Source organism: Protopterus annectens, chromosome 17.part0, assembly GCF_019279795.1.
Source record: "Protopterus annectens isolate FY-2018-M chromosome 17.part0, PAN1.0, whole genome shotgun sequence".
NCBI classification, from domain to species: Eukaryota; Metazoa; Chordata; order Ceratodontiformes; family Protopteridae; genus Protopterus; species Protopterus annectens.
The window spans coordinates 7,358,475-7,385,201 of record NC_056751.1 but is presented as its reverse complement, the minus strand read 5'-3'; the positions used below and the strand labels follow the sequence as shown (position 1 = coordinate 7,385,201).

At 43.5% G+C, this 26,727-nt stretch overlaps 1 protein-coding gene across 1 annotated transcript in view; it reads left to right on the top strand.

Moving 5' to 3' along the window:
• The window catches only part of LOC122791839 (PH and SEC7 domain-containing protein 3-like), a 2,374,133-nt gene that overhangs the window by 2,179,146 nt on the left and 168,260 nt on the right, over positions 1-26,727 (top strand). The gene's annotated exons all lie outside the window — the stretch shown is intronic.

Genomic DNA, 26,727 nt, shown 5'->3' with positions numbered 1-26,727 from the left:
AGCCCTGATGGATCTAATACATTTGCAAAACAAACAGTATTAGTATTACCTGATCTAAGGATCTAACCCTCATCTGTGACATGAACAAAACATGTTGGAGGGACAGGTATATGTCTCAGAGATTACACATTCTCTGGAACAGACTCCCCATTCAGCTGAAACAGAGCTGTTCCCTAAGCCTATTCAAATGCACTTTGGACCAATGGATGGGAAATCACAAATTCACCCCTGGCTTTTCGCTTGCGGCCGTTATGGAAAGGAGTAGTTTGTAAATGACCGAAGGCACAGGCATATACCAAAGCCATTCTAGCCTGTGGGCATTGATAATTAGGAAAATTGGGGCTTGAATGGCTAGGCTTAAAAAGGCTCTAGGACTGTTAGCCTAGTAACCTATGATCCTATGATCTTTCCACAACCTCGATTTACTGACTATAAACTATACAAACTAACATGACCATCACTAATTTTGTATGCTGCAGGACAAAATTATCAGGAACAATGACCTGCATCCTACAAAAATCAGCTAACTAAATCACTTAAAATTTAGCTTAATAAAATGTAACCAGTACATGTATGTGAGTAATTGTACTCTACCAAATTAATCTGATAACAAATGTGATTTCTACGAATCTTTTGAGTAGTTATGGTTTTCTTGTTTGGACTGCTGTATAAAATGAATGGTACCCCCCCCCCCAATACACACACACACACACACACACACACACACACACACATACGTGTGTGTGTGTGTGTTATGTCTTTATATATATGTGTGTATATATATATATATACACATTATATATGTGTGTATATATATATATATACACATTATATATGTCTTCAGCTCATATGTTAGGTGGGGCTTAATATCGCCCTTACTGCAGTGAGGATGGAACAGGTAGTTGTCAAGCAGACTAGATTGGTTGACCTCTTGACAAGCATTTTGTTGTTGAAAGCCTTCTACACCACAGAAATAGCTGCTTGCAGTGCTTGCTTTAGGAATGTCTGTATAGCAGAAATTTGTACCCCAGCCACTTCACCTTCAGTGTTTTCTTCAAGCCAGCCTCATCTTGAAGTAGTGGATCTCACTTTGGAAGTCCTTACTACAGAACTCAGCTGTCTGAGCTCTGTGTTTGACAGTCCTCAAGGCTCTGTGTTTGACAGTCCTCAAGGCTCCTTATTTTCTGTTGGTAACTACTTTGGATGCAGCCCAACTAAGGGCCTGTTGAGTCGGATCCTGTAGTAGTTCTCCCATTTCAACTTTGATTTATTTATTTTACATTTGATTACTGGGTAATGTCTGACTAGGCCAGAGGCCTGTTTTCAGCAGAGACCCGGGGAGAAAAGCTCCAGAAACTTTATGATAGTAAGACAGTGAAAAATAACAGTAAATATAGTAAAAAGTTACATGTTAAAAAGTGAAATACAGAAACAAATGAGTTTACAGCAAAATACAGTACAATGAGTTACACAGTTAGCAGTGGTACAGAAGAAGTGTATTTACATGTTCACATGGCACATCATGTTTACATTTATTTGTTTGTTTTTAGTATTAAGGGAATTTTTAATTCATTGGTGGGTAGAGAACAATTGATATAAGAAAGGTTGGACAAGTAGTGGGTGAGAGGACTCTGTGAAGGGGTACTTGGCCTGTACTAGAAAATTAACCTGGGACAGTGTAGGACCATAGCCAATGATTAGTAAAGTGTTTTTTAGGTGTTGCTTGAAATTTAGGCTGTTGATGTTGTTTAGGATATTTTGGTGTAATAGATTCCAGTATCTGGATAGTTTGTTAGAGTAGAGGGAATCACCATAGGTATTGTGGGGTTTAGTAACCTTTAGAAGCAGTTTATCAGATGATCGAAGAGTTCTAGGGTTAGTGTTTGCTTGAACCAGGTCTTTTAAAGCTGGGCAGTTATCGGGTTTATGGACAATGCTGTGGGCAATGGTTAAATTTGTTCTTAAACTAATTACTTTGCATTTGTCAAGACTTTTTAAACAATGTTTCTATAATCTGTAAACTATTTTGAGTGCCCATTTTGGAACAGATAAAGGTTTGTTCTTGTATGTATGTACCATGGGATTCAGAAACAGCTGTCGTACCTTAACGCAAGTGGCCAAAGCCCTTTTTTATTCTGAGTCAGCCTAATGACCACAGTGGGTTGTCTCTGCAGCTGTGCTAAATGATAATGAATCATTCCTGGGGAGCAGGTAATGCTCGTTAACAATGTGCTCTCCCCAGGAAATGGCTGTGCGAAGGGAGTTAAGCAGCCGACTGATTCAGAGAATTCCTCAACTGTATAAATTAGAATGCCTGGCTGTGTTAATTAATATGGCCAAAATGATGCATTCTCCCATTATAGTCAATGGGAGACCTGCACTACAATCAGTGTTATGTGATAAGATGAAGCGGAGGTGTACTGGTTTGTTTAAGTGAGTTTTGGCAGTACAGTAGAGAGTCGATTTTCTGAACTATGGACCTAAGGTAGTTCAGATAATCAGACTGTTCGGATAAGCAAACATATAATTAAGCGAATAAAAAAAAACTTCTAAAATCTTGTTTTTTCTGCATGCAGGAATACGGATGTTCTTCGTGTTGCACTGTTGCAGTCATCACACTTGGGTTATCTGCCTGCAGGTAGCCCTCAGTCTTCCCGAATATCAGAGACTTAGTATTTCTGCATCGGTTGCTGTCGCTCCAGGACTGACGTCAGGTCATCAGGGGTATAAAAATAGGCAGCCGACACCATTACATCAGTCTTTCTTGTCGAGGAGCCCGAAGCAGAAGCAGTTCGCACGAGTGCCGGTCGGCTGCTGCCTGAGTTTTTGTTTCCGAACTGAATCATCCTGAAGTCTTCTAAAGCTAAGTACCCTGTTGGGTATCCTTTTTTCTTGCTCTAACCGATGTCAGAAAAAGTTAACAATTGTCTCGCCTGTGGAAAGCAAATACCACACCGAGATTTCCATTCTTACTGCGTCACCTGTTTAGTCCAGATCACGATGTACCTCGCTCTCAGTTTTGTCCTTTGTTCAATGCCCAAACTATTTGTCGTCGGGCCCTTATTGTTGCTAAATACTTTCGCTCTTGATCTCCGTATTCCGAAATGGCTTTGGTAAGCCATCTGACTACCGATCTTCGGAAAAAATGTAAGGATAAAGACAGAGACAGACCACACAGGTCCAAAACTGCCGACGATGTGTCCGTTAAGCTAGTCACTTGTTTGCTGGTACTCAGTGAGCTGCTTTTGCAGCACCTGATGCCTGCTTCAATGGATTTGCAGGCCGCTACCGAGACCCATTCGGAGTCTGGTATTCCTCGAGATTCTTCTTTGACTGCGGAACCTGCAGATGTCTCTACCGTGGATGGGTCCGGAGCCGCTGTGCAGGCACCGGCTTCTGAGGAAGTTCTTCACACTACCGATATTTAACACAAACCGATGACTTCTTTCGCGTCTTCAGTTCTGTCTAATACTACCAAGTGTATAAGGCCAAGAGTACGAGCTATGCCTAAAAAACCCGACGACTCAAACTCAAGCACTTGCTTCCTTGCCACAACATCAACTGCTTAAAATGGCAGAAGACCTGATCATACTGATTAGGGGAAGCCAGCCTTCCCCTGCTAAGAGAAAAAGAGACTTGTCCCCAGCAGCTTTAACAGACCAAGAGTCCGACAACTATGAGGTTTCTGAATATGAATACATGCCTTTATCTGCTTATGAGGATTCAGATGCAGAGGAATCCATTCCCTCTCCTTCTCCTCCAGAGGATTTTTCTTTTGGTGAAACCCTACATACTTTAAGCATTTCCACTGGGAATGCCAAGACTATCCTCAGTCCAAAAAGAGAGCCAGAGAATTTTTAGATTTGCCACAAAATAAACCTTTGGCAATACCCCCAGTTCTGGATGTTGTGGATGATGTCTTTATGGAATCCAGTCTAACTCCTGATACTTTACCCCCTGCTCCTAGGAAACCAGACAGGTAATACAGAGTTCCTGACTCTCACAAATTTCTTTTCAAAAATCCTACTGCTGACCCAGAGGTCATCTCCCAGGGGCTTAAAGGTATAAAAGCAACTTCAGCTAAGAATCCCACCCCTTCGGACAGGGATGCCAGACCTTTAGACAGATGGAGTCAAAAAGTATACACCTCTGCAACTCTCGCCATTAGGGCATTGAATTGCCAGTTTCATATGCTGAAGTACCAGCAACATGTTATGGAACATATTAAGCAAAAATTAGCTACCTTTAGAGACTGTGCAGAAAATAAAGAATTATAAGAGCTTATGCATTCTGCAAGCCAAGTCAGCAAGCATACTTTGCAATGTGGCTTTGAAGCCCTAGAACCATCTTGCAGGGCAGCAGTCACTGGTTCTGTGCTAAAAAGGCATGCTTGGCTTAAGGAGCAGACCTTGCCAGACCATGTCAAATCAAAATTACTAGACGCTCCTTTGAACAAGGACAATCTGTTTGGCACCAAAGCAGAAGAGGCTCTTAAAAAGATGGAATAAAAAGCTAAATCTATGCAGACAGTCAAAGATTTCTTGCAAGTACAGCTTCCTAGATTCAGTAGGCATTGCCCCTCAAAGCATTGGTCCTTTCCAGCCTCCTCAAGGCCATCCTAAACTAGACCCAGGGGGAAACAGACCCCCCCCCCAGACTACAGTCTCAGGGTATACAGAGATCTAAGCAATGGAGTGCCTCCACTTCAAAAACAGGGAGTGCTAAGCCACCCCCTTACGGAAAGAAATCACAATGACTTCTCAACTCCACTCCTCACCTCTGTCCAACTGCTCGTGCCCCTAGGAATAAAACTGGCCCATCATGCAAAAAACTGGACTTCCGTCACCAAAGACCGATGTGTCCTCAACATTGTATCCCAGGGGTACAAATTTTACTTTCACTCACTGCCAACCCCAAAAGGGTTTCCAGACATTCCTCCAAACCAGTGGGCAGAGGCAAAAAACCAAGTTCAATCCTTGCTCTCCATAAGGGCAATTCAGCCTGTTCCTGCAGAGCAGATAGGTCAAGGGTTCTATTCCAGACTTTTCCTGGTACCCAGAAAAGAGGGCACTTGGCGCCCAATCCTAGAGCTTTCCATTCTAAACACTTTTCTGGTGGTACTAAAATTCATAATGTTTACCCTTCAGCAGCTTCTTCTTATGCTGGCCAAAGATGTCTGGTTAGTCACCCTAGACCTAAAAGAAGCCTATTTGCACATCCCTATCAGGGACTCATGCAGGAAATACCTACGCTTCAGGGCAGGATCTATGCATTATCAGTTCTCTGCACTTCCCTTTGGCTTATCCACTGCTCCCAGAGTATTCACAAAATGCCTGGCTCCAGCCATTGCCTACTGCAGACAGAGACAAACTCAACTTTACCCGTACTTGGACGACTGCCTGATTCAGGCAGAGAGTCAGGAAATACTGTTGCAGCACCTGACATTTGTAAAGACCATTCTAACCTCCCTGGGGTATACTAGCAATGAAAAGAAATCAAAACTTGTCCCCAGTCAAAAAATTGTATTCCTGGGAGCAAGCTTTGACACAGCATCCCAGATGGCATTCCTTACTCCAGAAAAACAAGCCTGTCTGACAGGCTACTTTACTCAAATGGCCAACAGAACCCATCTATCCGCAAGGAAAATCCTGCAGGCCCTAGAGTTCATGACCTCTTGCATCTTACTATTTCCATATGCCAGACTGCATATGAGGAAAATTCAATGGTACTTAAAAAGTCTTTGGTGCCAACATTCTCAGGACCTGGAAAATGTCATTCCTGTCATACCTTATCTAAGGACAGAGCTTCTTTGGTGGGCAGCATCATGCAACCACAACACGGGACTTCCCTTTACTCAACCCCACGCTGCCCAGACCCTATCCTCAGACACGTCAGACTATGCCTGGGGGCCACACCTGAATGACAGGTGCATTCAGGGCCACTGGAGCCCATGTCAAATTCATCTGCACATCAACCAAAAAGAGATGCTAGCTGTTCAGCATGCTTTAACAGCTTTCAGATCCCTACTCTCACTAGGACCCCTGCTAATAAAAACAAACAGCACCACAGTTATGTGGTACATCAACAAGCAGGGGGGAACCCACTCTTACCCACTCTGCAGGCTACCCATGGCCCTGTGGAATACAGTCTTGGACATGCAGGTCCATCTACAAGCTCAATTTCTGCCAGGCAAACAAAATTCACTGGCAGACAACTTAAGCAGAAATTTCCTAGACCCACACGAGTGGCATTTAGAGCCCAGTACCTTCAGCCTTCTAATCCAGAAGTGGGGGACCCCAGAGGTGGACCTCTTTGTCTCCCCCTGCAATCACCAGCTCAGAAAATTCTGCACCAGGACACCTCATAATAGGGCCTGGAAAGTGGATGCCCTATCCTTCAAGTGGGAAGACCTCTGAATCTATGCATTTCCCTCTCTGCCCCTTCTCTCAGGAATTTTACTCAAGATAAGACAGGACAGACCAAGGACAATGCTGATTGCCCCAGACTGGCCATGCCAGCACTAGTAGCCACTACTGCACAGCCTGTCACCGGTCCCACTCTGGCACCTTCCCCAGAGCCCAACCCTCCTCACTCAGCAGGGGGGCAGATCTTGCATCCGCAACTGCAAACCCTGAATCCTGCAGCCTGGCTTATTCCTTGAATTCCCCCACAGTGACCAGCCTAAGCAAGCAGATACTGGAGGTCATTCTTGAAGCCAGAAGACCCAGTACAAGGAAATCCTATGCTGATAAGTGGAAAAGTTATTGCTCCTGGATTCAGTCTAAAGGCGAGGGCACAGCACTGCCCTCCCTACCTCTAATCCTGGATTACCTAGCAGATCTACTCCACAGAGGCCTTTCCTTCTCCTCCATTAAGATCCATGCCTCTGCCATCTCAGCTCATTTCAGCACAGAGCCACCTCTTTTCTCTCACCCTCTCATCAAACAGATGTTCTTCGTGTTTCACTGTTGCAGTCATTACATTTGGGTAATCTGCTGGCAGGTTGCCCTCAGTCGGCCTGAATATCAAAGTCTTGGGTCCTGCGTCGGATGCTGTCTCCTCTTCCATGTTGTCAGGGGTATAAAAGATGCAGGTGACGCCATTTTATTCAGTCTTTCTTGCCGCGCGGTGCCCAAAGCAGAACAGTTCGCAAGTGCCGGTCGGCCGGCTCCTGAAATTTACGCATTCGAGTTTCAGAACCAAAGTCTTCATTTAAAGCTAAGTACCCTGTTGGGGAAACTTTTTCTTGCTCCTTACCGATGTCAGTAAAAGTTAATAACTGCATTACTTGTGGGAAGCAAATACCTCATAAGAATTTTCATTTGTACTGTATTCCTTGCCTAGGCCCAGATCATAACGTGCCTTGCTGTTGGTTTTGTGCTAGATTTAACCAACGCACTATTAAGTGTCGGTATATCTTTGCTTCAAAATATTTTGGATCCAGATTTAATTACCCTGAAATGTCATCGGATAGCAATCCGACTACCGGAGTTCACAAAAAATGCAAAGAAAAGGACAGAGACAGAACGTCGAGGTCCAAAACTGACGACGAATCTTCTCCTAAGTCAGTCGCCGGTTCGCCGGTACTCAGTGAGCCCCTGATACCCACTACTTTTGAGTCGCAGGCCTCTACCGAGACTCATGTGGAGTCTGGTACACCGCGAGATTGTCAAAGTATTGTACCCGTGGATGTCTCTCCCTTGGATGGGTGCGGAGCCGCTGAGCAAGCACCGGTTTCTGAGGGTGTTTTCGGGCCTCAACATTTCTATATAAAACCGACGCCAGCTTCAAAAACAAAAACAAAAACTACTTCTAAGTCTAAAAAACCGACGCATGAGCCACGTGCTCAGGCCCCTATGCCTAAAAAACAGATGATCAAAATGGCTGAGGACTTAATTACCTTGATCAAGAGTTCCCAACCCCTCCCCTGCTAAGAGGCCTAGGCAAGACACTGATTATGAATCTTCAGATCAGGTTTCTATTTCTTCTGATTCCTCTTCTGATCAGGAATTTTCTATACCACTCTATGCGGATTCAGATGCAGAAGAATCCATCCTATCTGCATCTCCTCCTGAGGATTATTCTTTTGGAGAAACCTTGCATACTTTAATGGAACATTTTCATTGGGAGAGTCAGGATTTCTCTGAAGCAAAAAAGATGCTTAGGGATTTCCTTCTTCTTCCTCAGCATAGGCCTTTGGCCTTTGGCTATACCTCCTGTATTAGACATTGTTGATGATGTGTTTTGGGAATCAAGCATGGCTCCTGATTCCCTACCTCTGACTTCTAGTAAGCCAGACAGATATTAAAGGGTTCCTGACTCCCACAAATTTTTATTCAAAAATCCTGCTGCTGATCCTGAAACTATCTCACAGGGTCCCAAAGGTGTAAAGGCCTCTACAGCCAAGAATCCTACCCCCTCTAATAGAGATTCCAGGGCGCTGGATAGATGTGGAAAGAAGGTTTATATGTCTGCAACCTTGGCAATTAGGGCCTTAAACTGCCAGTTTCATATACTTAAATATCAACAGCATGTTATGGGATTATTGAAACAGAAAATTATGTTGATTTCTGATTGTGTGGAAAATAAAGAGTTACAGGATTTATTGCATGCAGCAGAACAGGTTGGAAAGCGTACTTTGCAATGTGGTTTTGATTCCTTGGAGGCCTCTTGCAGGGCTGCTGTTACTGGATCTGTGATTAGAAGGCATGCCTGGCTCAAGGAGCAAAATCTGCCTGATCATGTTAAAGCTAAATTGTTGGACGCACCTTTACAGCATGATACTCTGTTTGGTATTAAGGCAGAAGAGGTTTTAAAGAAAATGGAAGACAAAGCTAAATCTTTGCAAACTGTAAAAGATTTATTATAAGTGCAGCCACCCAGATTCAGTAGACACTGGCCTACTAAAAATTGGTCCTTTCCTGTGTCCAACAGAGCCTCACAAGGCAAATCCAGGCGCTCAAAAGGTTCTAGATACCAATCACAGGGTTCTTACACAACTATACAGTAAGCAGTCTCAATGACTTCCCTCTACCATCACCAAGCACTTATCTTTTGGCAGCCCCCTTGGGGGGAAAATTAACAGTTCATGCTCAAAATTGGCAGTTAATAACCCAGGACAAGTGGGCATTAAACATAGTATCCCAGGGGTACAGATTTCATTTCCATACTTTGCCAATTCCAAACGGTTGGCCAGATCTGCCACAAAATCAATGGGCAGAGGCTCAGAAACAAGTTACGTCCCTCATGGTATGGGGGCTGTTCAACCAGTACCAGAACAGGAAAAAGGACAAGGTTTTTATTCAGGACTGTTCCTGGTATCCAGAAAAGACAATGCCTGGTATCCAATACTGGACTTATCGATTTTGAACACATTCCTGGACATCCCAAAATTCAAAATGCTGACTTTACAACAGCTACTGTTCATGCTGGGCAAGAACACTTGGTTAGTGACTCTAGACTTAAAAGAGGCATACCTGCATATCCCAAAAAGGGAATCGTGCAGAAGATACCACCGCTTCAAGGCAGGTTTTATGCATTACCAATTCTCTGCACTGCCCTTTGGCATATCTACTGTGCCCAGGGTCTTTACAAAGTGCCTAGCACCAGTAATTGCATTTTGCAGACAAAGAAGCATACAAATCTATCCTTACTTGGACGACTGTCTTATTCAAGCAGAAAACAAGGACATTCTTCTTTAACATCTGGCATTTGTAAAAAGGCTTGTAACATGCCTAGGGTGTACAATAAATGAAAAGAAATCACAACTGGTACCCTCTCAAAAAATTACATTCCTGGATGCAAGCTTGAATACAACTGCCCAGATGGCTTACCTTACGCCAGACAAGCAAAGGCATCTGACTATTTACTTCAAACAGATGGCAACAAAATCCCAGTTATCTGCAAGACAAATTTTGCAAGCTTTGGGGTTCATGGCATCCTGCATTCTACTAATTCCATATGCAAGACTGCATATGAGGAAACTACAATGGTATCTAAAAAGTTTATGGAGTCAACATTGTCACAGTCTGGAAACAATGATTCCTCTCATTCCCTGCCTACAACAAGAGTTTCTTTGGTGGGTAGAGACATGTCACCAGAACAAGGGATGGTCTTTCATTCTACCCCCTGCCACCCAAACCCTAACTACAGACGCATCAGACTATGCTTGGGGGGCCCACCTGGCAGGGAGATGCATTCAGGGCATATGGAGCCCAAAACAAATGCATCTGCATATCAACCAAAAAGAGATGTTTGCTGTTCAGAATGCCCTGACAGCCTTCAAGGACTTACTTCATCCAGGACAACTACTGATAAAGATGGACAACACCACGGTTATGTGGTACATAAACAAGCAGCAGGGTACACATTCCTACCCCCTTTGCAGACTAGCCATGGCATTGTGGGACACAGCCTTGACTTACCAAGTACATCTTTAAGCTCAATTCCTGCCAGGAAAACAAAATACTCTGGTAGACGACCTAAGCAGAAATCTTATGGACCCTCATGAGTGGAAACTGGATCCACAAGTCTTCAGCATGATAACAGAGAAATGGGGGTGCCCAGACATAGATCTATTTGCCTCTCCCCAAAATTATCAACTGGACAAATTCTGCCCAAGGACTTATCACAGACAAGCATGGAAAGTGGATGCCCTATCATTCAGTTGGAAAAACCTATCAGTCTGTGCCTTTCTTCCTCTGCCTCTTCTCCCCAAGATCTTACTAAAGGTCAGACAGGAAAAACCAAAAATGATCCTAATTGCCCTGGACTGGCCTCGCCAGCACTGGTACCCAATTCTAAGGAATATGTCTCAACTCCCTCCTTGGTACTTGCATCAAATACCTCATCTACTGTCTCAGCAGAGCAATCAAATTCTGCACACTCAGCTCCAAACTCTGAACCTGGCAGCATGACTGATCATGTAATTATTCAAACAACACCTCTCAGTAAATCTGTGATGGATGTCATTTTGGAAGCCAGAAGGCCTAGTACTAGAAAATCTTATGCTGATAAATGGAATAGATTCTGTGCTTGGAACCAAGCACAAGGAAAAGACACAGCAAAGCCAAATATTCCTCAGATTTTACAATACTTGACTGAGATGCTTGACAAGGGCCTATCTTTTTCTTCAATAAAAATCCATGCCTCTGCCATCTCGGCTCATTACAACACAGAGCCTCCCATCTTTTCTCATCCTCTGCTAAAACAGTATCTTAGAGGGGCCAAAAATTTAAGGCCTCCCAGAAGATCACCAACTCCTGCATGGGACCTCAATTTTGTGCTGGAAAAGCTCACCCTGCCTCCTTTTGAACCAGCAGCTACTGCGGATATAAAGTTTTTATCTTGGAAAACAGCTTTCCTTCTGGAAATCACTTCAGCAAGATGGGTTTCAGAACTACAGGCCCTCATGGCTATGGAGCCTTTTATTACATTTTACCCAGACAGGATGTCCCTCAGGACCAATCCTTCCTTTATGCCTAAGGTGGTATCCAGTGTGGCTCTTAACCAAACTATTCACCTGCCAACATTTTACCCAAATCCACAGAACAAGGGGGAGCGGATTCTGCATTCCTTGACGTACACAGACAACTAAGATTCTACTTAAGCAGGACCAAATCTCTAAGAAAGTCTGAGCAACTACTGTTGGCATTAGCTGCAGGATCAGAGGGGAAGGCTATATCAAAGCAGACTGTTTCAAAGTGGATAAGCCACTGCATTCATTTCTGCTACTTGCATCATGGTAAACCGGTGCCCAAGGGAATCAGTTCACATTCCACCAGGGCTGCATCTACCTTAGCAGCCTTTCTCAGAGGAGTTCCAACCAAAGACATTCTAGAAGCTGCTACTTGGAGCTCTGTTCATACCTTTACAAAGCATTATCATTTGCCTCTCTTCTCTAAGTCCAGGACAGGCTTTGCCACTGCAGTTCTGCAGGGCCTTATAGCCACTCCTAATGCTATTTAGTTCCAGCCTCCCATCCATAGCTTTGGGATTCTACCCAAATGTAATGACTGCAACAGTGAAACACGAAGAACATAGTACAGTTGTGTACACTTACCATAAATGTAGATGTTCAAATGTATTCACTGTTGCAGTCCGGGTTACCCACCCGCCATCCCCCTTTGTTCTAGAACTTCTCTTTCCTTCACTATATTCTAAAGCTTTTGTGGTGTATTTGCCTTTAGATGAAGGTAAAGTTTATGTTGCTGTAACTGCATTTACATATATATTGCTGTTTATTTATATATTATATATATATATATATATATATATATATATATATATATATATATATATCATTTTGCTCCCCATTTGGGGGGCACCTGACATCTGGGGCAAGAAAAACTGAATAAAATGGCGTCAGCTGCATATTTTATACCCTGACGACCAGACGTCATGGAAGAGGAGACAGAAACCGACGCAGGACCCAAGACTTTGATATTCAGGCCCACTGAGGGCAACATGCCAGCAGATTACCCAAATGTAATGACTGCAACAGTGAATACACTCGAACATCTACATTTATGGTAAGTGTACACAACTGTGCTTTCCCGAGAGGGGTAATCAACTTAAGACCACCAAGGAGAGCACCCACCCCTGCTTGGGACCTTAACTTTGTACTGGAAAAGCTCACCCTCCCCCCCTTTGAGCCTGCAGCATCAGCAGAGTTAAAATTCCTCTCTTGGAAAACAGCCTTGTTTCTAGCCATCACTTCAGCTAGAAGAGTGTCTGAGCTACAAGCATTTATGGCTGTGGAACCCTTCATTATTTTTCATGCTGACAGGGTCTCCCTCACGACTAATCCTTCCTTTATGCCTAAAGTGGTGTCCAGTGTGACTCTCAACCAATCTATCCATTTGCCAGCCTTCTTCCCTAATCCTCATAGTAAAGGGGAAAGGATCCTGCACTCCTTGGGCATGCACAGACAGCTCAGATTCTACCTGGATAGGACTAAGCTCTTCAGGAAATCTGACCAGTTACTACTCAGTTTTGCACCAGGGGCAGAGGGCAAGGCCATTTCAAAACAGACAATTTCCCAATGGATAGCACACTGTATCCATATCTGCTACAAACACCATGGGAAACCAACCCCTCAGGGGGTCAGAACACATTCCACTAGGGCATCCTCTACCTCTACAGCATTCCTCAGGAGAGTCCCTACCAGGGACATTCTGGAAGCTGCTACCTGGAGTTCTGTACACACATTCTCCAAGCATTACCACCTGCCTATCTTTTCCAAATCCAGAGCAGGTTTTGCAACAACAGTCCTGCAGGGCATACAAGTCAGCCCAAACTCTTCTTGACTGCCTCCACCCATTCTTCAGCTTCGGGAGTCAACCCAAGTGTGATGACTGCAACAGTGAAACATGAAGAACATAATACAGTTGTGTACACTTACCATAAATGTAGATGTTCAAGTGTATTCACTGTTGCAGTCCTGGTTTCCCTCCCTCCAGCCCCCTTCTCTCTCTCTCTCCTCTGTGTGCATGTTACTCTCCCCTTACAGGGGTATTGGTATTGGTATTTACTTTTTACTGGTGGTGAGTTTCCCACCATAGCTTAGGTCCCTATCGTAGGGCTCCTGACATTTGGGGCAAGAAAAACTGATGTAATGGTGTCGGCTGCCTGCTTTTATATCCCTGACGACCTGACGTCAGTCCTGGAGTGACAGCAACTGACGCAGAAGTACTAAGTCTCTGGTATTCGGGCCGACAGAGGGCTACCTGCAGGCGGATAACCCAAGTGTGATGACTGCAACAGTGAATGCACTCGAACATCTACATTTATGGTAAGTGTACACAACTGTACTTTTTCAACCATTCAGTTATTCCAGTGGACAGTAAAGAATATTTTTCATACACAAGCTGGTTACAAACTCAAAAAACATGCTGAAGTGAATAAGTATAATGTTTACATATTCATATTTTATGATATTTCCTACCCAAAAACTTTGGAAGGCTGGTTCGGACAATTGATATTTTGAATAATCAACATTCAGATAATCAATTGTCTACTGTATGTACGTCTGCATTGGTATGATTAGTTTGTAATGACAGTGTGTGTGTGTGTGTGTGTGTGTGTGTGTGTGTGTGTGTCTGGTTGATTACACCTAGGAGATTAATTAGGGGATTGTGTGTGTGTGTGTGTGTGTGTGTGTGGGTGGGGGGTGAATGGCTGAGTATAGCTATGAAAGCAATCAAATGAAAGGAGAGAGGTTTAAGTCATGTTGCATGCATGTGTATGCTATGTATAAATGGATGTCTTGCTTATGCGAATGCCTGTGCGATGCATAAACCACCTATGTTAATTAATGCTGAATAGTGCTCTTTATCACTGGTGGCAGTGACATTCAATTCAGAGAAATTGAAATTAGCCAAAATGAGGTCTCTTTCATTGCGGCTAAGTTTGTTTCTGAATTGCATTTTACATAGTGGCATAAACTAAAAGATTTGGCTGCTGTGATATATGCTCATGTAAGAAGTTCTTGGGACAGTCTTTTTCTGGCTCTTTTATGTTTGAACCTTGCATCTTTCTGAACTACAGACACATTAAAAGTTGTTATTAAAACAGCATAATTTTTATGTATTTTGTAAGCACTGGCAGTAGCCCAAAATAATAAATACATTCAAACGGTTTACTGAACTGATAAATGTTTGTCTATGGTTTACCTCCAATAATGAAAAATTATTTTGCATACAAAGATCTAGGGTAACATTCTTTATTGTAGGTGCATCTTTTTAAATACTTTTTTGTACATTCAACCAAAAATAGACTTTCAACCAAGTCTAGTCTACCAGTGCTAGTTTAGGTAAATGACAGATACTCCAGAAGGTAGTGAATGTTTTTCTGTTTTTGGACAAGTATGTGTGAGTATGTGCATGTATAGTTTTTCTCTTAACTGTTCCTCTCAGAACTCCTGACAACCTTTTTCCCTTGTTGCAACATTTTATGTCTAGAGATTATTACTGCTGTGTTAAAACGGGCTGGAGAAAGGCCTAACTGAGCTAAGTTTGATACAGATACACATCTTCCTTCCCTTCAGCAGGGCTTTAGTCCTTTACAAGATAAATTAGATCCTGAACAACTGATAAAGTATTAGTTTAAATCATTAGCCTTAAGCTCTTATTAAATTAAAGCACATCATTAGAAAGCTGTTATAACAAATCCTATATTTTAGCTGACATTGAATTTAATACACTTTGAAATACATTGTGGAGTGTACCAGAACATAATAAAATATCCTGATCTGTCAGCTGTAGCTAAACCCACATTAGGTTCATAGATTTAGGTTAATAGATTAGTACTAAGCTAACTGCCCTTTCAAGCCATTTTTTAAGCTTAGCCAATTACACTTGTGAGACTCAAATCCTGCACTTTGTGTTTGTAAGGCAAATACTTTAACCATTAGGCCACCCTCCTATTATGTTTGCCAGAGTAAAAGTGCTGGAAAAAAAATGTAGCCTCTGTCCACTTAATGTGTTTGCTGTCACTAAAGAGTTGACCTGCTTGATATAAGAAATACTTTGTTTTGGTAGCCTGCCTCTTACCTTCATTTCAGATAGCTGTCAAGTATTTTAAGAACCCATCAGTAAGTGTGTGTTGCAGAGGTGTGGCTAGCTATATTTTAGGCCAGTGCCATCCACCAATCTGGCACCCCTACAAAAAGTATTTTTGCCTTTTAAACTGTAGCAAACTACTTGCTATATTTGATTTGTAGCAATCAGCTGTACAGTTTATACCACACATAGTGTGCTAGATCACTTTTGACTGCAAATGCAACACTGGCATTTATTTCTAAATGTTAGTATGTACTGAAGAGTGATCTGGACCCCTGGAATGGTAACATCTAACACTTTGTACCCGCGGAAGCTGCCTCCTTTGCCTCACCCTAGCTATGCCGTTGATATGGTGTCACAGCAATAATACACCTGACAAAACAGTAGTATATAAAAGGCTCTTGTAGTTTAGCTGCAGTTTTGATACAAGGCTGTGATCTGACTTTGTTGCTTCTTGAGGTGACACCAAGTTAAGATGAGATCTAAATTGCCTGTTTCCTAACCATGTCATCTGTAGTCATAGATAATTAGTTGTAACCAAAATACCTGAACATGAGAGTATGTGATAATTGAGGAGCATGATCAGGTTGATGCTTATAATCAGTTTGTTAGTGCTTTCTCAAAATGGCTTTAATAAATATACTTTTAACAGCAGAGCTTGAAAAGTGAATTTCCTGAATCCATTTTGTGAGCATACTAATAGTTATGATCACCAGCCTAATCATTATTCTTTGTAGTACATGGAGCTTTAACTGCCCTATGTTCTATAGTTTAGAGAAAAAAGTCTGAGTGCAAATTGTTTTACTCTTTTGAAATTTATTAACACATTTAGTCCTGCTACTAAGTGTATCTCTGGAGAACTAACAGCTTTAAATGTTGTTAAACACAAACAAGACTGCCATTTTTATGCATTTCAAAGTGTTTTGCAGTTTTTTAAAAGCCGTTAACCATTTAGATTATGTGTATATATGATGTTGATGTCAGGGAGGTATATAACAGCATTATCCTTTCTGATTTTGGAACCTAATCAACATGCTGCTTGTACTGCAAAATAGTTGGCATTGCAAAAATGTAACGTAAAAAAGCACTACTTTTGAAAGCGAGAATACTTTTGTGAAGGTGCAATGCAAGAAGTTTATTTCGGATTACTCTTTTTAGTTTATGGCCTGCAGGTACCTTTATCCTAGAAAATGAAAAGAGGCAAAGGTTAACTGGCATTTATTTCTGATGCTGTCACTGCGTTCAGGGAATACATTTATTTATCTGTTTCATTTTTATCAATAGAAATGATTATTTGATTAAATATGTTTATAAGGAGAAAAACTATATCTAGATTGTATACAGATACATTTTTATAACTTCAAGAAAGCAATTTTTAAGAATGCTTTATTTCAGTACTTCAAGCACTTAGTGAAGAAAACATTTTTCTGCCATTTTCTCTGCATTCTTTATGTATAGTGGTTGTTATTAAAAAGCTTTATAAACTTTTATTAAGGATACATCCTCTTAAGAATAATCTACCCCACTGTGACATCACCATAATGATAGCATGGGGATGCATCCATAGATCTTAATGTACACATCACTGCATATGCACTGGGGAACATCAGTTGAAATTAGTTATTATATCCCTTTGTTATCCCTTTGATGGCATCTCAGAGGGTAAATTACATTCAAGTGAGCATATCCTTCTTGAAAAGCTTTATAAGATTACAAAGCTTTTTTGTTAAGAAGTGTCCCAAATATATGAAGAATGGTAGGGGAAAATTCATTGTGATTTTTATGTCACCATGTGCTGCAATGCATGTGAAAACTGTGAGGGAGCACTTTAGGCAGCATTTCCAAATAGTGATAAGAGAAGGGGTACTCCCTGCTCCAAAAAAAAAAAAAAAAAAAAAAAACACTGCAGCAGGGAGTACTATAAGTGCCAGAAGAAAATCAAAGTAATTCAGTGTATCAGTGTACAGTCTACCCACCCCATATTTTGCAAAAAAAAAGACAACCCCCAAAAAAATCAGAATGTGCACTGTGCCTAGTAACACAAAGCTAAAAAGTCAAAAACAGAATTTCACCAGCTGTTCGTCATACATTTCACTGTAATCTTATCTTTTCTTTCCATTCCAGCATTGCATTAATTTTGAAAGAAGTGAAAAGTGCAGAACTTAATGTAGAACACAGTGTGTACTATATAAAGATGTGACCAATGTGAAATATCAGTAGGAAATATGCCAGTGTATCATTTAAGAAAATGAAAAGTTATAGTGTACTTTTCTTTGTAACATTCACACTGAAGTCTTATAACCACAAAAGTTAACGTTTCATTGGATGTTCATTAAATGGGTTATATTCTGCCAAAGATATAACAGCTGGACAGTTTCCAAAGTTTCAGGGCACCTTCCTAGTGCCAAACCATTAGTCAGCTCTAGCTGAGCTGATTATAAAGACAGGTTTGAGTGCTAAGCCCTTCAGAACATTTCTGCTGTTGAAGAGAGTGCATCTCTGCAAATTTATGGTCAGCTTGTGCTGTACCTTTGCTGGGTAGATAAGTTCCCTTTGGAGACAAACCTTCCACATTAAAAATTGATCGTTTATTGTTCTTTCCATTTAGGAGAGTTATTTTTTAGCTATGACTTTGTCTAAATGGACTGTATGAGACTTGGTTGTACTTTTAAGTGAGAGCACACTTTTTTCCTGTCAGTTTAAAAGTTGTTTAAAGTAATTGAAAACCACTTTTTCTCTGGATAAATTTTGTCTATTTTACATTTTAAAGCTGGCAGAGTTATTAAAAATGCTTTTTACTATATTTTGTGTGAAAAACTTGACTTTTAAAGTCTTCACATTTTTACCAGCTATTATTGCTCATTTTCTCCAAGAAAAAGGCAGCATTTTTAGCTTGACCATAGAACAAATTACTAGTCCCATGGTTGGTCCTTCTTTCAGCTACAAAAAGAAAAAAAACTTTAGCTAACAGCCTTTGCCAATGCAGCAAGCTAGCAATTTGCTTCAGCCACAGGTGGGTGACTTATCATACCTCTCAACCATACCAAATTCCTCAGTATTTACTAGTTTTGAGGGCATAATAATGGGGTCCCACAAATTCCCGAGTGGCCCCTTCAATTTCCAAATTTCCCATTTTTTTTATTTTGAATCCTACTCCCCAAAGTTTTTGCTGATGTCATCATGTGCAGGGGGTGTGCACGATGACATCAACTTTGTGAAGCAGACTGCCATCCAGTCGGAATTCAGCTGAGGGCTCAGACTGTATCTGTACTGTGTGTTTGCTTCTGCATGTGTTCGTATGTTCATTCATTGAACGTTGGGAATGGGATTTCTTAACTTTCTTCTCTGCAGACAGACAAAACCTTGAGTTAAGCTGCTTGCACTTCCCAGACTTTGTAAACATGACATGCTGTGTACTTTCATTTACTAGTTACGCTTTCTGGGCTGCTGTTCTGGATGTCCTCTCTGCAGCTGTTCCACATGTTAGCAAAGGGGTAGTCACCTGTTAAGAAAGTAAGGTAGTCAAGATGCCAAGGGATATACCCAAAATGTAAGTGGCCAAGTTACATTTTACATTTTTATACTAGATGGACAGTGAATGGTTCCTGTACATAATGGTTATTGTTGACCTATACCCCTCTTCCCTTCCTAAAAGTCTGGTTTTAGCTGCTAACACTGCATGTCTTACCTTAGTTTAGGTAGACTCGCATGTTCCATATTTTATCTTACTGACAGTATACTGATTTAACGGAACAGCTTACTTTTCTGAAAAAGAAAAATTGTATATATTGATGTTAAGTTGTCTCTCTCGCCTTCATTCTTGCTGGTTGGGTTCGGAGCCGACCCTCGGCTCCGACTTGGCCATTTTCTAAAGCTCGAGAGCTACTTACTGGCTCAAGGCCTCCCTATATCCCGTAATGCCTGGCGCTAGACCTCCAGATCTCGTTTGCCGCTTCAGCTACGAGGTTGCGCTTCACTGGCTCAGGTCGTATTAATCTTATGTATTTTTATAAGTTAAACTGTTAGTGTATATTTTTCAAATCTTTTGTTAAATCAGAGTAGTACTGTAGACTAGTCTTAGTTTCCCTGTGTTTTCTGACCCTTAGGAAACTCGTTTTTACTTAGAGAGTCCCCCCCCCCCATCTCCCTAAGTAGGCCGTTTAAGTTAGAGGCTATCCCCTTCCCTTTTATATTGTTTTCAGTAGGAAGTAGTGTTTAGCCTTTGTAGTCTAAGATCTTAGTCTCTTAGTTTTTGTTAGTATAGTTACCTAAAATTTTTGTGTGAAGGTGTGGGATTAGTGTGTGCGTGTGAGTGTGAGTGTTTTTTTGCACTAGTCTAAAATTTCATCCATCGGTATTCCTTTTATTTATAACGTGTCAAAGGATACCAAGGTATCAGGGTTCAAGAAATGTGACTCGTGCTGTCAGAAAATGTCTCTGACAGACGGTCACACTTCTTGTGTTTATTGTTTGGGTTCCCTACACCTGCAGGACTCTTGCTCGGTATGTCATGCCTTTAGTCCGAGAGTCCTGCAGGAGCGTAGGAACAAGTTAATTCCCAGGGGTTTACTAAAACCCGAGGGGTCTCCGGCAAAGTCTCAGCCAGCTAAAACCCCTAAGCCCACCAAGCTGTCGGCTCCCAGTATGGAGCCGTCGCCAGGAGGAGCGTCTGCTTCAATTTCGGTTCTGGCCTGGACCGAAGTATCAAAATCTCTCCCGGCTCTGACCTTGGTGTCGGAGCTGTCAGGGAGCCGTAAGCGATCCAGATCGCCATCCCTGGAGTCGATTCGCTCGGCTCCGAGATCACCTTTGCTTACTCTTCTCGGTCCTCGAGGCTGTCCGATCATGACTTGAAGAGAGTGGTTAGTAGACTCCTCAAATCGCAGGCCCTGGCTAAAATGCTAACTAGCCCTCCTCATCAGACTGTGGCTGCTCCCTTTTCTGAAGTAGTTCCTCCTCCGACTCCTCCTGTTAGTTCGGAGCCGAAGCTTGTTGGGGCTCGGATCCTGGAAACGTTGGCGCCGATGCTTCCCCTTTCGGCTCCTTCGTTGGCTCCGATTTCTTCAATGGTTCCATCCTTGGAGGGATCTGGGTGCCGAGACTTCCTTGTCGGCTCTGAGGGGGCGAGTGGCATCGGACCCTTGTCTGACCCCGTTCTCCCTCTCGGAGCTTCAGCGCAGGTAAGCTCGGCTCCTACATCGGCGTTGGAGCCATCCCTTTCAGTGCCGGAGTGGATTCCCGTCTCCTCGGAGCGGGGGCCCTCTTCTGTGCTGGACAGAGGCGCCTTCGAGGTCATGAGGAACGTGCTGACTTCTGAGTCTGCACCTCGATCAGCTCCTCCCCCCACGGTGCCTGCTTCGGTCTCTGCCCCTCCTCCAGACCCCAAGTGAAGGGATGAAATGCTCCAGATCACCCCACTGGGTGTATCTTCCTCTTCTGAGACCTCCCCTGAGATTTCAGAGGAGCCCCCTCGAAAGAGGAAATGTAAGAGGAAACATGTTGACTCCCAAGAGTCGGTCACGTCAGATACTGACTTGAAGGATTCGGAAGGGTCCCCAAGATCCCCCTCTGAAGATGTCTCTTTCTCAGACATCCTTGAGATCCTTAATCAGAGGGGGAACTGGTCTTCCCTTAACCCTTCTGAGGACGAGTCGGTATACTTGGATGCGTTTGGTTCCCGCCCCTCCACCTCCTGGGTGTCTCCGCCTTTCGATCCATTAATGGAAGTGGTGGCTCGGAAGGCGTAGTCAGCTCCGGACACACTGGAACCAACCCCTCGCAGGCCCACTAAGTTTATCACGGCCCCCCAAGATAAACAGTTTCTGACAAAGGGTGTCCCCGTTGATGCCATGGTGGTAGCAGCTGCCACGAAAAAGGTGTTGGCTGATGCTTCTGTACTTGTCCATCCCCCTAATAAAGAGTCTAGGATGATGGATAGATACGGGAAGCGGATGTTTTCCTTAGCGACCTTCTCCATGCGGTCGCTGAATTATTTGTGCCACTTCACCCGTCTTCAGAGGGATGTCCTCAAGGAGCTAGGAGATACCCTGCAAGATCCATCAGCTGCGGGGGCTCAAGACAAGATAAACTCCCAGCTGGCGACTCTTAATTCTGTCGTTAACTCCTCCATGTGGCTCATTTCGTATGCGGCTGATGGGGCAAGTAGAGCCGCAGGCACAGGCGTGGCTTTGAGAAGGCATGCCTGGATGCGGTTATGTAACTTCGCTGATCCCTTCAAGGCGTCTTTCACCAACACCCCTTTTGATGGGTCGGCTCTGTTTGGACCTCAGGTTAAAGATACACTTACCAGGTGTGAGCAGGAAGGCAAGACTCTCTCTGCCGTTGGAGTCCATTTTTCCACTCCCTCTAGACCATACCCTAAGGGTCAGAAGAGTGGGAAGATGTGGTTCCGGAAACCCCAGGGAGCCATGCCTGACACACGTGGCGAGTTTCCCTCCAGAGGCAGAGGAGGGAACAACAATAGACGCCGCCCGCGAGGCAGAGGGGGTCCGCAAAATCAGGGTAGCAGAGAATCTTTCTCTGACAAGCCCTTCCAGCACCCCTGGGGGGCTGCCTGGCTGTCCGCCTTCGGAGGCAGTCGAGGGAAGGTTGTCTCTGTACCCAGAAGCATGGCGTCTCATCACTCGAGACACATGGGTACAGTGTATCATATCCGGAGGTTACAAAATCCCGTTTGTCCACACTCCCTTAAAATCAAACAACCCCATCCCAGATGTTCCACCCAGTCTAAGGGAACAGGCAGTACAAGAAATTTCAAGACTGCTAAAAAAACAGGCCATCCAACAAGTCCCAGCAGACCAGCAAGGATCCGGAATTTGCTCAAAGTTCTTTTTGGTACCAAAGAGGACAGGGGACTGGAGACCCATTTTGGATCTCAGCAGACTAAACAAGTCTGTTCAAAGAACGAAGTTCCGGATGGTCACGCTTCAGTCCATTCTACCCTTTTTGGGTCAGGACAATTGGATGTGCTCCATAGATCTTCAGGATGCGTACTACCACATCAAAATGGACAGGCGTTCCAGAAGGTTTCTCCACTTTCGGCTGGGAGCCAGTCATTACCAGTTCAGAGCCTGCATGGCAGTGGTTACCGCTCAGCTGAGACGGCAAGGATTCCAGGTGTTTCCATATCTAGACGACTGGCTCCTTACTGCTATCACCAGACATCATTTGCTAAGAGCCAGGGATTATACCATCCAAACATGCTCCAACCTAGGTATCTCAATAAATTTCGAAAAGTCTGCATTGTCGCCTAGTCAGTCCTTAACCTTTATAGGCACAAGATTAAATACGAAAGATCTGTCTGCAAGGCTTCCAGTAGACAGAGTGGCAGACATTCGCCGACATATACAGGTATTATTAGGATGCAGAAAGATTCAGGCCAGATTCGTCCTAAAAACCTTAGGTCTCATGGCAGCAGCGATCATATTAGTTCCCCTGGCTCGTTTTCACATGAGGATTCTCCAGTGGATGCTTTTCACCCAATGGTCCTTTCAACAACTTCCTTTGTCTCACAAGATAATAATCACACAGTCATGCAAAGACTACTTGGCTTGGTGGATGGTCTCTCCATCAGTACCCCAGGGCAGACCATTTGTCCTTCCTCCTCCAGTTGCCACGGTGACCACGGATGCCTCCCTGATCGGGTGGGGGGGCATTTTCAGGGCAGGACTGTCCAGGGCACCTGGCAACCCCACGAGTATCACTTGCACATAAACGTCTTGGAGATGAGGGCGGTGCTTTTATCGTTACAAGCTCTTCAGAACTCTCTACCCACTGGGACCATTGCAATTCAGACAGACAATATGTCTGTAGTGTGGTACATCAACAAGCAGGGCGGAACCAAGTCATATCCCTTATGTCGAGAAGCACTCAGACTATGGCAGTGGGCGATCTCCTCTCAGTGGTTTCTGACGGCAATGCACATCCCTGGGAAGTCCAACGTCATAGCGGACAGGCTAAGCAGAGCTATTCTCATGCCTCACGAGTGGTCTGTCAACCGGACAGTAGTGGACAGAATCTTCCGCAAATGGGGTCAGCCTTGCTGCGACCTTTTTGCAACTCCTCTCAACAGCAAGTGCAACAGTTTTGTCACTCTCTTCCCTCTTCGCGGACACTCCCCCAGAGACGCTCTAGTTCATGATTGGCCCCAGGGACTTCTGTATGCATTCCCACTAATTCCCAAACTAATTCAGAAAGCTACCATGCTGGGTTGCAGGATGATCCTCATTGCCCCCTACTGGCCTCGACAAATCTGGTTCCCATTCCTGCATAGTCAACTTCTAGAGCACCCTTGGAATCTGGACCCAGTTCCGGACCTCCTGATCCATCAGTCGGGCAGGCTGCATCAGTCTCTTTAGTCTCTCAACCTCACTGCTTGGTTGTTCCACTTCCAACCTTAGCCAGGCTTCCCAGTATTTCCAATTCAGATTATCCTTTCCTCGCACAAACCTACAACCAGGAAGACTTATGCTAGTAAGTGGAAACGTTTCTCTTTCTGGGCAGAGGCTAGAAATATAGATCCCTTCACGGCCCCTGTCCATAACGTTCTGGACTTCTTAGCAGAACTTTTTCAAGCGGGCTCCTCGTCGGCCACCATTAGAGTTCAGTTAGCGGCAATCTCTAATTTCCATACGGGCCTGTCGGAAACCAGCTTCATCTCCCATAAGCTTTGCAAAATCTTTCTGAAAGGAACAATCTTGCTAAATTTGATCCTACAGCTTCCTGTTCCTTGAAATTGCTTACTTGGAAAACCCTCTTTTTGGTGGCCATTACTTCAGCGAGGAGAGTTTCTGAACTTCAAGCCCTTTGTGTTCGTCCTCCTTATCTAGTTTTCCATAAGGATAGAGTTTCACTCAGGACTAATCCTTCATTCCTTCCTAAGGTCCCCTCTGAGAACAAGTTGAATCAATCCATTGATCTGCCAGTCTTTTTTCCAAATTATTCCAACAAAGCTGAACACAAATTACACCAGTTGGACGTTCATAGGCAATTACGTTTCTATTTGCATAGGACTGAGCAAATAAAGAAATCAGACCAACTCTTTCTGTCCTATGCAGAGGGTAAGCAGGGTCGACCAGTGTCTAAAGTAACCTTATCCAGGTGATTGTCCTCTATTATTGCCCTCATTTATCAGTTGAGGCATAAAGAACTCCCTGCTAAACCTAAAGGCCACTCTACTAGGGCTTTAGCTACGTCGGTAGCCTTTCAAGCAAGACTACCAATGGAAGCCATTTGTGCGGCGGCCACATGGGCCACCCCTCATACCTTCATTTCACATTATAAATTGGATGTGGCCTGTAGGAGTAGAGCTGATTTTGGTTCCACTGTGCTCAAGAGTCTGTTCCGATGAGCCACCCAGGACTAAGGTGCTAGGGACGCTGTCCCAACCAGCAAGAATGAAGGCGAGAGAGACAACTTAACATTAAAAAGTTATGTACCTACCATAACGTTCTATGTTAGTTGTCTTCTTCTTCTCGCCTTCTTTCTTGCGTCCCACCCTCCACCCCCCTAGCCTAGATGGACCGAGAAGAGTCTTCCTACAAGTTTTGTCACTGGCTGAGTCTTTACCGTTATGTCCTCTACCTTTTTCTTCAGCCCTCTAGCTGAAGTCTTGCTTTTGGGACAATTGTCCTCTTGTATTATTTTGGTGTTAGGTCTTCCAAATGAGATCTGGGGGTCTAGCGCCAGGCATTGTGGGATATAGGGAGGCCTCGAGCCAGTAAGTAGCTCTCAAGCTTTAGAAAATGGCCGAGTCGGAGCCGAGGGTTGGCTCCGAACCCAGCCAGCAAGAAAGAAGGCGAGAAGAAGACAACTAACATGGAACATTATGGTAGGTACATAACTTCTTATTTCTTGGCATTTCGTGCACAAAGCAGTAAATCAACCGACAGCTTTTAGAGGAAATAGTTTGTTTCAGTTTTAAGTAGAAAGTGGTTTAAAATAAGAGATGCTTATTTCCTTAATACTGTGCAGCCTTGCCATGTAAAATAAAGATTTATAGTAAATAGTTTTGTATACAGAAGGCTTAATATTCTAGAAAATAGGAAGCGATGGGCAGATAAAGCGGTTCTTTTCTATGACCAATGGTTACTCGATGTTCTCCTAAAAGAATGCACCACTGCCACTATTCGTGTGCATTTGTTAAAGAACAGTAATTTTCAAAGACGAGACCATTATGTCTTAACATAGTAAATTAGGGTTGCCACCTTTTCAAATGCCCAAAGTGGAACATTTTTTGTACAAACATGAGATGTTAAGTTGTCTATCTCGCCTTCATTCTTGCTGGATGGGTTCGGAGCCGACCTCGGCTCCACCAATCTAAAGCGAGAGTTGGTTTGGTTCACCCGGCTCAGGCTCCCTATATCCCACATGCTAGCGATAAGTTAGTTAGATCTCGTTTACGCTACAACTTAGGGGGGTTGGTTTTTCACCGTTTCCCGAGTTTTTTTAGCTTTCTATAAAAGTTATACTTTTTTACTTTTTTAGTTTAATTAATCTTAAATTTTAGGCTAGTTCATTGAACTCCTATCAACTCCCTTTTTTTTTTTTTTCTTAAAGAAAAGAACTTTAGTTCTTCCTTGGGTAGCCCTCTTTCCCTCTAAAGGAGAGTGTGTGTGTAGTGTACTGTTTTTTTGTTGTACCTTTATTTTAGTATTTTTTCAATAAAAGTTTATTCAAACAGGTGGGGTTGAACTGTTTGTGTTGAGTGTGTTTGTGCTCAATTTCACCAGTTAGGCTAGAAAGAAAGAAGCAAGTGCTCGGAGAGAAAAATTGTGATGCGTGCTTGGTAAGAAAATCTCTCTGATCTCACGCCACACACTTCTTAATTTCTATCGCTGGCCTTTGCACCTGCAGCCTGCCCATGCTTGCAGGAAAGAAAAAACAGAAAACAGGAAAGAAAAACATTGAAATATTGACTTGAGCCTGTCCCTGAGAGCTCCCTGTCCATCAGGACAGGGAATCGTCAGGCTCGGCTCATCCGCCCACCTTCAGAGGCTGAGCGACTACGCCTTTGTTTCCGGCTGCCTCCGTGGCTCCGGCTGGAGCCGATGGGCATCAGTCCACCCGGCCATCCTCATCCTCGGCTCCTCGGGAGCCAAGGCTAGTTCCGGGCGATGTAATGGCTCCGACCACAAGATCACCGACA